We start from the raw sequence: 15,186 nt of genomic DNA, 5'->3' as shown, positions 1-15,186 counted from the left end.
ATAAATTTAAGACAACTAGAAAATTTGTGGCTTGATGACTTAGACAAAACTAAAATCTGATTCAAAGTTTCTTGTGATAGGTCTAAACTCCTTACAGTTCATTGTAGTTAAGTTGGTCTTGAAATATAGTCCAAAGGGCTATATCCTAATCATTATTTCTTTCTCATAACATCAAGCAATACACATTATTGCTTGACCACTACCCAATTCCCTTAAAGGAACAATATGAATCATGAGAAACATTTAAATTTATGTGACAGTTTAAACTTAATATTCTTTATAAAATATCCTTTTATTTTAATGGTCTTTTCACCAACATAAATTTTTACTTTCCTTCTCCAAAATTTTCCATAGCCAGTTTTCAGTGAACTGGTATCAGATAGAATACTACATGCCCTATATTCTTTGGCAAGAGTTCATTACACAGACAATATCCTATTTCACCATTATATTTGTTTTTTGGTTTCCTTCCTCTGCAAATCTTCATCACTGAAAATATAACATGGCTGTCAATTTTCTTATTCCATCCTCTTCAGAGTATATACCTGTTAGGTAAAAATATTTTACTCAGAATTAATCTGTATTGAATAATGCACTAAGGAAACATGGAATTTTTTGGTTAGAAACTGCTTAGACAAGAATCTTATTCCAAAAAAATTGTACCCTGGTACCCTGTATATGAATTACTCACTACTTTAGAACCTCTCCAGCTTTTCCTGAAATGAAGATACAGATTGACCTATTGTAACAATGAGATGTACAAGACACTATGTTGAAAACGAACTCTACAACTTGGGGGGAGGGGAGGGAGAAGTTGGGGAGCTGGGGAGGGAAGTGGTGCTAGGGGAAAACAAAGGAGTGGGTAACTGCTCAATAGGAAATGTAACTGTAACCCCTCTGTACAGTATCTTCACAATAAAAAATATATATTAATTTTTAAAGATACTTAAAGAAAAGAATCTGTCCAGCTGTAAGTATTCTATTTCTGTGACATTCAGAAAGCCATACAATGAAGTTATCATAGATATGATATGATCTCTAGCAAAGCAGTTGGAATTTTAGCTAGAAGATTTTAAACCTCTTTTGTCCCACACTACTTACCTAGTCTAGTTATATTTATTACCGGGGTACAGTTAAGTAAAGAGAAAAGAAACTGTGGAACAACCTTTTATGTATGTGTGATAGGTCAGATTGTAATAGTTCAAGCTTTGCAAGCCACATATAGGCTGTCTTGAATATTTGCTTGCTTGCTTGCTTCCTTGGGATTTTTGGTTGTTGTTGTTTTGCTTTGGTTTTTGGTTTTTTTGTTGCTATTGTTTTGGGGGTTGAACTCTGGGCTGGGCCCTGTCCCTGAGCTCAGCTCAAGGTGAGTACGCTACCACTCGAGCCCCAATGCTACTTCCAGTTTTCTGGTGGTTTATTGGAGATAAGAATCTCATGGACTTTCCTGCCAGGCTGGCTTTGAACCGAGATCCTCAGATCTCAGCCTCCTGAGCAGCTAGGATTACAGGTGTGAGCCACCGACGCCCAGATACCACTTTTTTTTTTAAATTAACACTTTGTAATTATTAAAACAAACAAAAAAAAAACAAATAAAACTTTCTTAACATTCTAGCTTTCTAAAAAAAACAAGCCATGCCCAGATTTGACACAGACTACAGTTCACTGGCCCCATGTGAGCATTGACAGCATTATTTCTAATTTATCCAGACTCACAACTGGATTTTACTCACTCTGTTAAAATCAGAATGGAGAAAGTATGCTGAACACAGTGTGCAATGTAATCACAGTACTCTAGAAGCTAAGTAGGATCAAGAGATTAAGACCAGCCCAGGCTATATAGATATCTAACAAGGTCCTGTTGGAAAACAAAAAAAAGAAAAGAAAAAGAAAAAGTAGAAGACAGGTTGAAACTAGGCAAACTTTGATGGTAATTACTGAATTAGTATCCATTAGTAGTTTCTCACTTTAAACCTCCTCTGTGCAATTCCCAGGATAATCAACCCTGAAATGACTAGGTCATGCAATGAGATAACAGCCTATTGTTAGTTACTTTAGTTAGAGGATCCAGTGTATTCTGGGTAACTCAAGCTATCTAGTAATAGCAGTAGATAATGTTTATATTATACCACTGGCTAACCATTTTACATATATTAAGTAATTTAATGTTTCTATAAACTTCTTAAAATGGATTTGCTTTGCTTTGGTACTTGGTATGGAATCCAGGGGCCTTACAAATGCCAGTCAAGCACCCTATCACTGAGCTTAATCGCCAGCCTGCGATTTTTCAAGACAAAAATTTTTTTATGGAGCTCAGGTTATAGAAAGGAGGGAGAGAGTGGAAGAAACTGAAAAGATAGAATCCAAAGTCTGCATTACCTGGTAAATTTGAACCAAGAACTCTTCACTAAGTTTTAGAAGCTATTACACTACAGAGATAAATAAACAGAGATTATAAACTTGCTTGATTAGCATGAAATCCAAATAATAAAAGTTGTATGACTCAGCTGTTTAATGGCATTGATCTAAGCTACCTAATACCCTCTTCCAGCAGAAACAGTCTACTGGATTGGAAATACTTCTTTTTTTTTTTAAGAGATCTATTGGTTAAAATGGAATTTTAACCTGTAAGCCTACTCCCATCTGCACACCAGCAAGAGCCTTTCTACTAGGATTAAAAATTATTTCAGCAAGCTGGGTATTACTCAGAGGCTGAGATCTGAGGATCTCACTTCAAAGCCAGCCCAAACAGGAAAGTTCCTAAGACTCTTATCTCCAATAAAACACCAAAAATGCCAGAAATAGAGTGCTGGCCTTGAACACAAAAGCTCAGGGACAATGCTCAGGCCCTGAGTTCAAACCCCAGGACTACCACCAAAAATAAAAACCTTCCAGGATTAAATTCATTCATTCACTCTATCCTGAACATAAACGGAGAAACAATGGAAACTTTTAGCTTCTTTACTCTTTTCCTTTTCTACATTTTTTTCTGCTTCATTGCCTGATTAACATATCTCCTTTCTAATTGACACAGTCCATCTTTAGATAGATAGTATATTCATCTATTAACTTTCAAGTTTTTCTGGTCTAAGGGTATTGCAGTCTTAGTTGTAACTTTGCCTATCTGTATTCCAGTCAACTTTATGGTGAAGAACAATAATTTTCTTTTTTTGAATTTCATGATTTTAGATGAAGCATCATGGCTAGGCATCGGTTGCTCATGCCAAATTCTGGGGATCATGGTTCAAAGGTAGCCCAAGCAGGAAATTGATGAGATGCTTATCTCTAATACACTAACTCAGAAAAAGCAGGAAGTGGTAGAATCCTAGCCTTAAACACAGAAGCTCAGTGACAGCACCCAGGCTCTGAATTCAAGCCCCAGGATGGGCACTAAGTAAGAAAGCAAGAAATAAATAAAGCATGGCTTCAGCCACCATGTACTGCTCACATAGCTCAGTACAAGAGTGTCCTGGGTTACTTTTAGCCAATTAAGGGGCATACAAGTACATCATGGTTATTCATGGGTAATTTTACCCCAAATGGACATGAATTAAATTATTAGTTCAATCACAAGGCTCTAGTGACAGTGGCAAATTCCTCTCGCCCTGACAAGCATTCCTCCTTGTTCTGCTTAGAGATCGTAAGCACTTTGTCACCTTTGCTCTTTATTTGTCACTGATGGAACGCTCTTCACATTCTTCCCTCAAATCCAAGTGCCAGGATTGTACCTTTTGAAGTACAGACAGGTCTATAATCTCTAAGTATGATTTCCTAATTTCCCAGGTCAGTAGAAAATTTCTTCTGTTGTCCTGCTGTGCTTTGTCACAGCAGGTCTGCCTTTTCATTTGGAACCCTCTTTGTCACTGCCATAGTAACAAATGGCAACACTGAGAACATTTTGTGACAGGCACTGTCATTGTTCCCGGTGAAATCTCTTCGCCTGTGTCTTCCCAGTAAATGAAACTGAGAAGAAAAATCATAACAAATAACATGAAAGGGGCCTAATCAATATGTTCCCCTCAGGCTGTCAATACCAGCCTATGTTAATCAAATAGAATATAGTCATATGCTTTATGGAAACTATACGTGTTTGGAATGAACCTACACATTACCATTACACTGAAAGTGAGTTCTGGCAGATTGTGTCCAGCTACATAAACATACACAACTCTCAGGTAAAAGGCTAAAGACCTCTCCTGAGGGTCAACATTGTTCAGATTAAAAACCTTCATCCAGCTGGGCACCAGTGGTTCACGCCTGTAATCCTAGCTACTCAGGAGGCTGAGATATGAGGATCTCAGTTCAAAGCCAGCCCGGGCAGGAAAGTCTGTGAGACTCTGATCTCTAATAAACCACTAGAAAACTGGAAGTAGTGCTGTGGCTCAAGCATAAGAGCGCAGAGTTCAAGCCCCACAACCGACCAAAAAACAAAACAAAAAAAACAGACAAAAACCTTCATCCAGCGTGGTTACGAGCCATTTATAGCTTAGAACATTTATTTTAGGTGCTGCTAAACTAACTACTGCCTTTGAGCACCTTTCACTTCAAAATTAGTAGAGTCCTAGCAGAGGAAATATATTATCCTACAAAACATTACCTATGATATATAAATGACTGTTAAGACCACGTAGCAATCACTTTCTAAGTAATTACCCTCCTTCCAATCTAATTAGGAAGAATATTAATTTCATTTCAAATTCATGTTATAAAAGGATCTTGGTTAAAAGTTTTTTTGCTAAGCTGAGCATGGGCTCATGTCTGTAATCCTTGCTACTCATTAAACTGAGATTAGGAATATCATAGTTCAAAGCCAGTCCAGGCCAATAAATAAATAAGATCTCCATATCAACAAGTAAAGCTGGGCATCGTGGTACATACCTGTCATCCTAGCTATACAGAGAACAAATATGAGTATCAAGGTTCAGGCTGGCCCCACCATAAATGTGACAATGTATACGAAAAATAACAAAAGCAAAAAGAGGTGGAAGCATGGTTCAGGTGATGAGAGCACCTGCCTAGCAACCTCAAAGCCTTAAGTTCAAACCCCCAGTGCTGCATAAAAAGAGGAGAGGGACTAAGAGTGTAGCACGAACAAAGCCCTAGATTCAATCTCACTACCAAAAAATATGTAAATTTAATTATACGTTTGTGAATGAAGGGCTTAAGTGTAGCCTTACAGCTTGTGGTCATCTTATTCCAGAGAGGTTCTTGCTCTATGCTTGGTGCTGGGATTGACACTAGGCCCTTGTGCATGCTCAAAGGCAGTTGCTGATCTACGTAGCCCACCCCAATGGGCAGTTTGAAAAATGGAAGACCTTGGGGCTTTGTTTTTAATGCAAATTAATAGAATTAAAGCAGGCCAATAGAACTAAAGCAAGTTCCCATTTCCAGCTATCACAAAGAGATAGTAAGTTATCCTCATGGATAAAGCTACAGTCACTAGTTACTCTTCTGGCTATTTATTATAAGCATGATTACATACATCTTAGCTGTGTGCTTTATACTGGGAATTGCATTGGGCTGAGCTGTCATCAAGGAGCTTTTGCTTTGAGTTGACTTCCTGTACAGTCAGCCACTGCACCATCTGACACCACTTAAGCTTTGGTTTCCATTATGTAAATACCTGCTAGGTCAGAACTTACTCTACTAGGCACTGTAGCTTTTTCTGTTATTTCAGAATTAATGTTTATTGTGTTACTTTTTACCCAGGAAGTAAGTCTGCTTTCTTACATATGGGCCACAAGTTACTTTTACTTTATGAGTTTAATGACTGGTTGGTAGTGATAGTCAATGGGAAGTCAAAACAAAACAAAACTTTACTAACTAGACTACATGAATATAGAAAAGTTTACATTAGAGCACTATTCAGCAAGAGGGAAATCATTACTTTGTCACATCTGGCTAGTCTAAACTAGCCAAGCTGAAGTGGGAATTTCCTGCCAGATGTTAGTTCTTTGAGCAACCTGTGGACATCTAAATGAGGGGTTATGAGTCCTTGTTTGGTAGCTATGGTGGGTGCTTGCTCCTAATAGATAGCAGACTTGTTATATACCTACTACTACTCAGCAGGTTGTACAACCTGCGTAAAGCCAAAACTATTTGCTCTTGTTAGCTACAAAGACATAAAAGGCCTAATTTTGAAGGCACAAATCAGTCTCACAGTTACTGTAAGACAGAGCACTCTGTTGAAATGATCTCCCAAATGTGGAGAACAAAAGTTTTGTTCCACTAATAAAAACAAGTAAAACTAAACTGCCACAAGTATATCAAATAAATAAGTTATAGGCATTTTATAAGGATAGCAAAGTCCAAATTATGTCTCTAAATAGTAAAGGAAAATAAAGAATCTGAAATGGTATGAAAAAATGCCAAGTATTTGTATCAACTTCCTCTTCCAGATTCACATGGGAATTAGGAAGTGAAAATTTCATTCAGAAGAGCTATGTACAGAAAGTAGAAATGCTTTATCCAATTGAAAACAGAACCATTTCTGAGGAAGGAAAAAAGACTTTCCACATGATCTCACTGTTTTTGTCATCCTCTCTAAGGGAAAATATTGACATTTGCCAGACTGTTTGCTCCAGCTTTCTGATCTCCTGCAGTTTATTTTTATAACAACCTTATCGATGGGCCTCTTACCCAGCTCTCTAGGTTTAACTGAGTTGAGTCGATTTGTTACCACAGCTTCAAGTAGCTGTTACAGAACAAGCAAGACATCCTAATAAAGCTGTAAACGTGTTTACTCAAACAGAGTATTGATTTTACTTGGAGAGGGAGAAGCTGATGCTTAGCACAGTGTCAGAGTGGATGAATTTCACTGCTATTTTTCATTGTCATCTCTCATGCTTGTGAAATTCTAAGTAAAGCCATCAGAGAATAATTAGAAGTACCAGAAATTTAGCCCCTAAAATCAGTTATCCACTTGGGAATTTTGTAGTTTAATTAGCTTTTATTAAAACTTTCTCCTAGCAATAATAGCTGAGCACTGTTAACAGTGTCTTCAGGTAGAGCAACATTTCAAGGTTGTGACTTATTAAATATATGAATTTAATGGCTAAAGGTTTTTAGACTTTTTCTCATTCTAATAATTACACTACCAGTAGAGACAGCCATAAGCAGTGTAAGAGAGACAGTGAGCCATGTTCATGCCAGCAGAAGAAATGCATGTTCTCTGAAAAAAAAAAAATCAACTTTAAACAATAAAGTAATTTTAAGTAACTTAAAACGTGCCTTTGTAGGAAAAAAAAATTGTTAGCATCTTTAGTATACTTATATGACCTAGATATATAAACTGTCTTGTTTTGTAAATACTTTCATTAGACAGGGTACTAAAGTACTCTAATTTGCTTCAGAGTAAAGAGTTGCCTATCTTCTATAGAAGCTGCGTTAAGCATTGAACTTGATGAAAGGTTTTCATATAAACATTCTACCTTCCTCTTGCAAATTGCCAAAAAAAATCATGATTGAGAGAAAGATCACTCACTGATGATGATGAACATAAAATGAAAATTTATTAAGTTTGACCACTATATTTAATGTGTCTTCCCATATCTACAATAGTTTATTCAATGCGTTACAGTAAGTCTCTCATGCCTTTCTTACATCACTGCCTCAGCTTGCCTAAATGACTAATAAAACATTATGGTCTCTGGGAGTCAACCAGTTCTAAAACCTAGGGAAATGCACTTTATCTGTCAAAAAGATAGCAAAAGATGTTGAGATTCTTTGTCTTTGAAATGCTGTCTTGTGTTTATCGGTACATGTAGTTCTAATTCAAATTCTTCCCATAGTTAAATCTCTGCCATGAAGTAAGCATGTTAAATGTTATTATATAAAAAGGATGCCAGGGCTGGGAAGGTGGCTCAGTGGTAGAGTGCTTGCCTTGCATGCATGAGGCCCTGGGTTCGATTCCTTAGCACCACATAAGCAGAAAAAAACCAGAAGTGGCACTGTTGCTCAAGTGGTAGAGTGCTAGCCTTGAGCTGAAAAGCTGAGGGACAGCGCCCAGGCCCAGAGTTCAAGCCCCACGACCAAAAAAAAAAAAAAAAAAAAAAAGATGCCCCTAAAAACTCTTCATATATGTTCATATCTATTCATATATAATATGAATTTATATATTTACATACTTCATATCTTATATACAAATGACATGTTTTGTATATAAATCATATTGTGTAAACATTTGTTTCAAAAGATAGAGGCTTTTCACTGTTGTATATAGTCTGTGGTAAAATATTCAAAGAAGAGAAAGAAAAGATGTGGATTTATAACTGCATTGTTACCTTATCTTTTTTTAAATGTACATTTCAAACTCCCCACAATACAGTATTTCATTCTGTTTAGGTTTCCAGAGAACAAAAAGTAGGTGAGGATCCTTGTTGTCCTGGGTATGACAGTAGGCCCTATAATGTTAGCATTGGGCACTGTTTCATTGACTCAGTCAAAAGCAATAATGACACATTTTTACCTAGTTCATGCGTTCTAAGAAAGACATTAGGGGGCTGGGAATGTGGTTTAGTGGTAGAGTGTTTGTCTAGCATGCATGAAGCTCTGGATTCATGTAGTATCACATAAACAGAAAAGGCAAAAAGTGGTGCTGTGGCTCAAAGGTAGGGTGCTGGCCTTGAGCAAAAGAAGCTCAGGGACAGTGCCCAGGCCCTGAGTTCAAGCCCCAGGACTGGTAAAAAAGAAAAAGAAAAGAAAAGAAAGACATCATGCCATAATGATAAGACAAGTAGTCAAAAGACATGAGTTTATGTCTTGGTGCTTTAGTTAACTTATTTGGGAATGTTATAGTTAGAAAGTGTCCCCTCTAGCCGGGCGCTGGTGGCTCACGCCTGTAATCCTAGCTACTCAGGAGGCTGAGATCTGAGGATCGCGGTTCAAAGCCAGCCCAGGCAGGAGAGACCCTGAGACTCCTATCTCCAATAAACCACCAGAAAACCGGAAGTGGCGCTGTAGCTCAAGTGGTAGAGCGCTCGCCTTGAGCTGAAGAGCTGAGGGACAGCGCCCAGGCCCAGAGTTCAAGCCCCATGACCGACAAAAAAAAAAAAAAGAAAGAAAGTGTCCCCTCTATATTTATGTTGCCAGCGTGATGAAATTAAGAGGTAGGAGCCTTTTAAGAGCTGAGTAGACTTCCAGGGCTCCTCCCTAATTAATGGGATTTACAGCCTATTAAGGTTTGAAACAAGATTTGGCTAGCTTGTGCTTTTCTTGCTTCCTTCTATCTTCTACCACGTGAAAATAAGAAGGCCCTCGCCACACACCAAATTGCTAGTGCCTTGAGCTTGAACTTCTCATTTACTTTATTAAACAAGACAAATTTCAGTTCTTTTTCCGTGATCCAGTCTCAAGTATTCAGGCAAACAACACAAAAAAAAAGAAAATAACAGGGACTATGGACTTAGCATGTCTAAGCTTCTGTCTTCTCATTTATAATAGAAAGTTAAATAAAACAAGGTTTATATCACATACAGTTGCTAACCCACAGTAAGGATTCACTAAGTGCTACTTGTTGCAGGAGGAATCTCAATGGAATCTCCAACAAGAGCTAAAACTTGACAAGTTTTCAAAAGGGTAGAGCCAGTTGGTAATTCTAGATCCAAGTCATTTCTAGAGTATTATGGATCTTCATGCCAATACTTCATTCACTAATGTTACCTAGTTGCCATGCATGTCTGCCTTTCTCAACTACGGGGTCAACTTCCTGGCCTGTCTTGGCTTTCTACTCTGCCTCCTGAGAGAAAACTGTGGGTACAACTATTCCAGAAAGCAGTTTGGAGATTCCTCAAAGAAAGTGAACATAGAACTACCCTGTGATACCACTCTTGGGCATCTATCTGGAATATTACAAGTCAAGATACAGTAAAGGTACAAACACATCCATCTTCATAGCTGCACTATTCAAAATAACCAAGTTATGGAATCAGTCTAGATGCACTATAGAGTATTAGTGGATCAATAAAATGTAGTACATGTAGACAATAGAATTTTACTCATCTACCAGAAAGAATTAGACAATAGAATTTTACTCATCTACCAGAAAGAATAGTAATATGTCATTTGCAGGAAATGGATGGACCTAGAAAAGAGTGTTATTATTATTATTATTAGTGTGTGTGTTATCTGTGTGTACACACTCGTGCGTGTATCATGTGCATGTGCATTTATCTCCTGAGGATTGAACTCAGGGCCTGAACACTGTCCCTGAGCTTCTTTTGCTCAAGACTAGTGCTCTAGCCTTTTGTGGTTAACTAGAGACAAGAGTATCACAGAGTTTTCCTGCCTGAACAGGCTTTGAACTGTGATCCTCCAATCTTAGCCTCTTGAGTAGCTAGGATTATAGACGTGAGCCATCTGCATCTGGTGAAAAAATTATGTTACATGAAGTACTTCAGGCCCAGAGAGAAAAACAGTGCTTGTTTTCTCTCATATGTGGACGCTAGAGCTGAAATACAAACATAATAACCTATACAGGGTTCTATGCATATATACACAACAAACCAACCAAAGGATAGTACAGTATGCTCAGGGTAGGAGTCCAATGGTATAATTCCTAAACAACAAACAAACTGCTTAACAAAATGAGTATCAGGAAATAGAAACATGTGGGGGGGCACAAAAATGGAGTGAGGGTGAGTGGATGTGATAATGTTCAACTTGAGGGCAGGGATGGGAAGGCAAAATGGGGGAGAACGGTGGAAGAGATGACATTGATCAAGATGCATTATACTCATAACCTAACTTGTAGAATTGCAACCTCTTTGTACAACTACTTAGTAATAGAAAGAAAAAAAAAAAGCCAGGTGCCGGTGGTTCACACCTGTAATCCTAGCTACTTAGGAGGCTGAGATCTACGGATCACGGTTCAAAGCCAGCCCAGGCAAGGAAAGTCCATGAGACTCTTATCTCCAATAAACCACTAGAAAACCAGCAGTGGCACTGTGGCTCAAGCAGTAGAGCGCTCGCCTTGAGCTGAAGAGCTGAGGGATAGCGCCCAAGCCCAGAGTTCAAGCCCCACAACTGACCCCCAAAAAAGAAGGAACTCTGTTCTCACGTTAATTTAACTGCAGTGGTATATAACCTTGGATAAATGCTTTCTTGCTCAGAAACAAGCATTCTAAAATAAAGATTAGAATAATATTATTTGCCAGGCACTGGTGGCTCATGCCTGTAATCCTAGCTACTCAGGAGGCTAAGATCTGAGGATTGCAGTTCAAAGCCAGCCCGGGTAGAAAAGTCCATGCAACTCTTATCTCCAGTAAACCACTAGAAAACTGGAAGTGGTGCTGTGGCTCAAGCGATAGAGCACTAGCCCTTAGCTGAAGAGCTGAAGGACAGTGCCCAAGCCCAGAGTTCAAGCCCCACAACCAACAACAAACCCAAAAATAATAATATTGATCCTATTGGTAGAAAAATTAGATTAACTTGGAAAAAAATTAATCACTTGAAATATTTTATTTGAATACCTAACTAAAGGCACTCTATCCCCACAGTGGAAATACTTCGAAATCAAAAAATAAAAATAAGGTGGGGGGGAAGGGTGGGGAAGGAGAAGGATTGGGATTGGGGGGGGAGGCTGGGAAGGGAGGTGAAGGGTAAACAAAGGAGGAGGCTGCAATGCTTGGTAAGAAATGTACGCATTATCCTGCCCATGTAATTGTAACCCCTCTGTACAGTATGTTCACAAATAAAATAAAATTAAATTTAAAAAATAAAATAAAATAAAAATAAGGGCCTGGGAATATGGCTTAGTGGTAGAGTGCTTGCCTACCATGCATGAAGCCATGGGTATGATTCCTGAGTACCACATAAACAGAAAAGGCCAGAAGTGGCTCAAATGGTAGAGTGTTAACCTTGAGCAAAAGAAGCTCAGGAACAGTGCCCAGGCCCTGAGTTCAAGCCCCAGAACTGGCCAATAAATAAATAGGCCTCTCACTGGTGGCTTTGCACCTGTGATCCTAGCTAGTCAGAAGGCTGAGATCTGAGAATCATGGTTTGAAGCCAGCCTGGGCAGAAAAAGTCCTTGAGACTCATCTCCAATTAACCATCAGAAAACTGGAAGTGGTGCTGTGGATCAAGTGTTAGAACACTAGCTTTGAGGGCAAAAGCTCAGGGACAGCACCCAGTCCCTGAGTACAAGCCCTCAGAACTGACAAAACAAGTAAATAAATAAAATATAAATAAATATAAAGAAGTGATATAGCTTAAGTCTGGTAAATTGAGAATTTTATTATTATTATTATACAAATTATTAATAAGTTGTATCTCACTCCCTTTCCTAAACCATCTATAGATATAAAAATAGAGCCTGTGTGTTCACTTCTTCATGGGCCATGTGAGAGCACACATCTGTTGACTGTTAATACAGAGGAGAGAAGTTTCCAGCAGGCTAGCTTAAGAGAGCATGCAAATCATCACTAAAGGGTAGATAACTAAGAAACATGGAAAATACACAAAGGTTGAAAATGAAATTGATCCCCAAAGTACTCAAAACCAATTTTTTTATGAAAAGAAAGGCAGGGAAAACAGAGTTCCATACTGTTGCTTGGTAAAGTATTATATCAGGTTTCCTTTAATTACATGGTAATGCCTTTAAAAACAATGGTAATTACATGATAACTTGTGTTACTACTTCAGTATTATCTCTTAAAAAGTATGTAATTAACTTGTCACCACTGTACATTGTGAAGTTCGATATTACTCATGTATAAAGAGCATGTTAACTTAAATGAATGAGCTGGAGTAAGGCAGGGATGGAGGCAGCAGAGAAATCACAGCATTATAGCAATCAGGAAAGCACATAATTAGATCACTGTACCCAGTCTTCTAGGACTGGAACCAAATCTGAAGAAAAGGCCAGCAGTCTGAGGTGAATCAAGAAACGTTCTGAAGACAGCAGACATACAGCAGAACAAATACGCTCAGCAAATGCTGGAATGGATGAATTTGACATATGTAAATAATGCACATGCTTTTCAACAGTCCATTGTATTTTGGAAGAATTTTCTTTTTATGTGAATATGAAGATGTTTTGTTTTCTTGAAACAGAGTCTCAAATTTATTTCCCAAATCTTGACCACAAAATCTTTCTACCTCAACCTCCTGAGCACAAAGATTACATCATAGTTCCTGGCTCAAGAATTTTTTTGGTGGAGGACAGGTGCTGATATTGGACTTATGCTCTCTCGTCATTCTTGTTTGCGGCTCATCCTCTTACCACTTGAGCTACACCTCCAGTCTGGCTTTTTTGCTAGTTAACTGGCAGTGGAGTCTGAATTTTCTACTCAGTCTGGTTTCAGACTTTAATCCTCCATGTCTTTGTATCATGAAAAAACTTCTTTCTTCTCTCATTACCAACATCTTGAGTTTGTATGTGTGGCATCTCTGGAAAAGGATGTGTAGCACCAAGAGCTCACCGCTGGCCCCGACTCCCACGCCTCGCTCTCTCTTTCTTTTTTCTTTTTCTTCTTGTTTTGTGCCAGTCGTGGGGCCTGAATTCAGGGCCTAAGTGCTGTTCCTGAGTTTCTTTTGCTGAAAGCTAGTGCTCTACCACTTGAGCCATAATTCCACTTCTATGATTTTTGTTAGTAGTTTGAGATGAGTCTCATGGACTTACCTGCCTGGCTGGCTTTGAACCATTTTCCTCAGATCTCAGCCTCCTGAGTACTTAGGATTACAGGCATGAACTATAGTGGATGCCTGGCTAGTCTATCCATTTCTTTTTTTTTTTTTTTTGGTCCGATTGTGAGGCCTGAACTCTGGGCCTGGGCGCTATCCCTCAGCTCTTCAGCTCAAGGATAGTGCTCTACCACTTGAGCCACAGCGCCACTTCCGGTTTTTTTCTTTTTTGCTTATGTGGTGCTGAATATGAGGAATCGAACCCAGGGCCTCATGCATGCAAGGCAAGCGTTCTACCACTGAGCCACCTTCCCAGCCCTAGTCTGTCAATTTCTTACAAAACTAAACATATGCTTACCATATGACCCAACAATTGTGTTTCTTGTTTAACTGATCATAGATCTTCACCAAAACCTGTGCACTTAATGTTTGCATTATAGCAATTTTATTCATAATTGAGAAGACTTGGAAACAAGATATTCTTTAAAAGCTACAAATTATATGATTCTAACTATCTGACATTCTGGAAAAGATGATGGTAAGCAAATAAGTTGTTTGGCCAAGCATGGTGTAAATCCCAGCCCTTGGGAAGCAGAAGTGAGGGGATTGTGAATTTGAGGCCAACCAGAGCTACATAAGACTTTAAAAAAAGAAATTGCTAGGTACCAATCGCTCACATCTATAGTTACTCAGGATGCTGAGACCTGAGGATCACCGTTCGAAGTCAGCCTAGGCAGGAAAGTCCATGAGACTCTTATCTCCAGTAAACTACTCAGAAAATGCCAGAAGTGGTGCTGTGGCTCAAGTGGTAGAGTGCTAGCCTTGAGCAGAAACAGCTCAGGGCCCAGGCCCTGAGTTCAAGCCCCAGAACTGGCTAAAAAAATAAGTCTATGAGACTCTTATTTCCACCTAGAGCTAGAAGTAGAACTGTGTCTCCAGTGGTAGATCCCTAGCCTTGTGTGCAAACACTGAGGACAGTGCCCAGGCCCTGAGTTTAAGCCTCAGGAGCAGCGTGCACATGCGCGTGCATGTGCACGCGCGCACACACACACACACAAAGTTGTGGTGGACAGAAGCTAGAAGAGAAGAGGGCAGTAAACACAGAGGAGTCTTAGTGAAGTACAATGATTCTCTGTTACATTTTAATGGTACAGATTTGTGAAATACCACAGAAAATACAACACAAGAGTAAACCTAAATGTGTAAACACATTATCAATATTGGCTTATCAATTGTAACAAGTGATCTACACTAATACAAGATAGTAATATATAGGAAACTGGGGCTTGCTTAGGAATATGGGAACTTTCAGCTACTTTTCTGCATGACTTTTGTGTGAATCCACAAATGCTCCAGTACATATATTCTGTTGATAATAAAAACTTTTAAAGGAAATCCTTTCATCTGATGCAACTGACATCACTGGTTTGTTATAATAGTGTGTACAATCTCCCAACTTCCTCAGTTACGCTACTCTAGGGTGCTGAGGCTTGTTTTCCTACGGCCAGTGAAGCTTCACTTATTTTTTTCCCCAAACACCTGTTTTCATTTATATCTTGTGATAGA

At 38.8% G+C, this 15,186-nt stretch overlaps 1 protein-coding gene across 2 annotated transcripts in view; it reads left to right on the top strand.

Moving 5' to 3' along the window:
- Window positions 1–15,186, top strand: part of Adk (adenosine kinase) — a 411,200-nt gene that overhangs the window by 379,204 nt on the left and 16,810 nt on the right. The gene's annotated exons all lie outside the window — the stretch shown is intronic.

The sequence above is a fragment of the Dipodomys spectabilis genome, unplaced genomic scaffold (genome assembly GCF_019054845.1).
Source record: "Dipodomys spectabilis isolate Male_0828 unplaced genomic scaffold, ASM1905484v1 ptg000136l, whole genome shotgun sequence".
Classification (NCBI taxonomy): domain Eukaryota; kingdom Metazoa; phylum Chordata; class Mammalia; order Rodentia; family Heteromyidae; genus Dipodomys; species Dipodomys spectabilis.
This window is presented reverse-complemented; position numbering and strand designations above follow the sequence as displayed.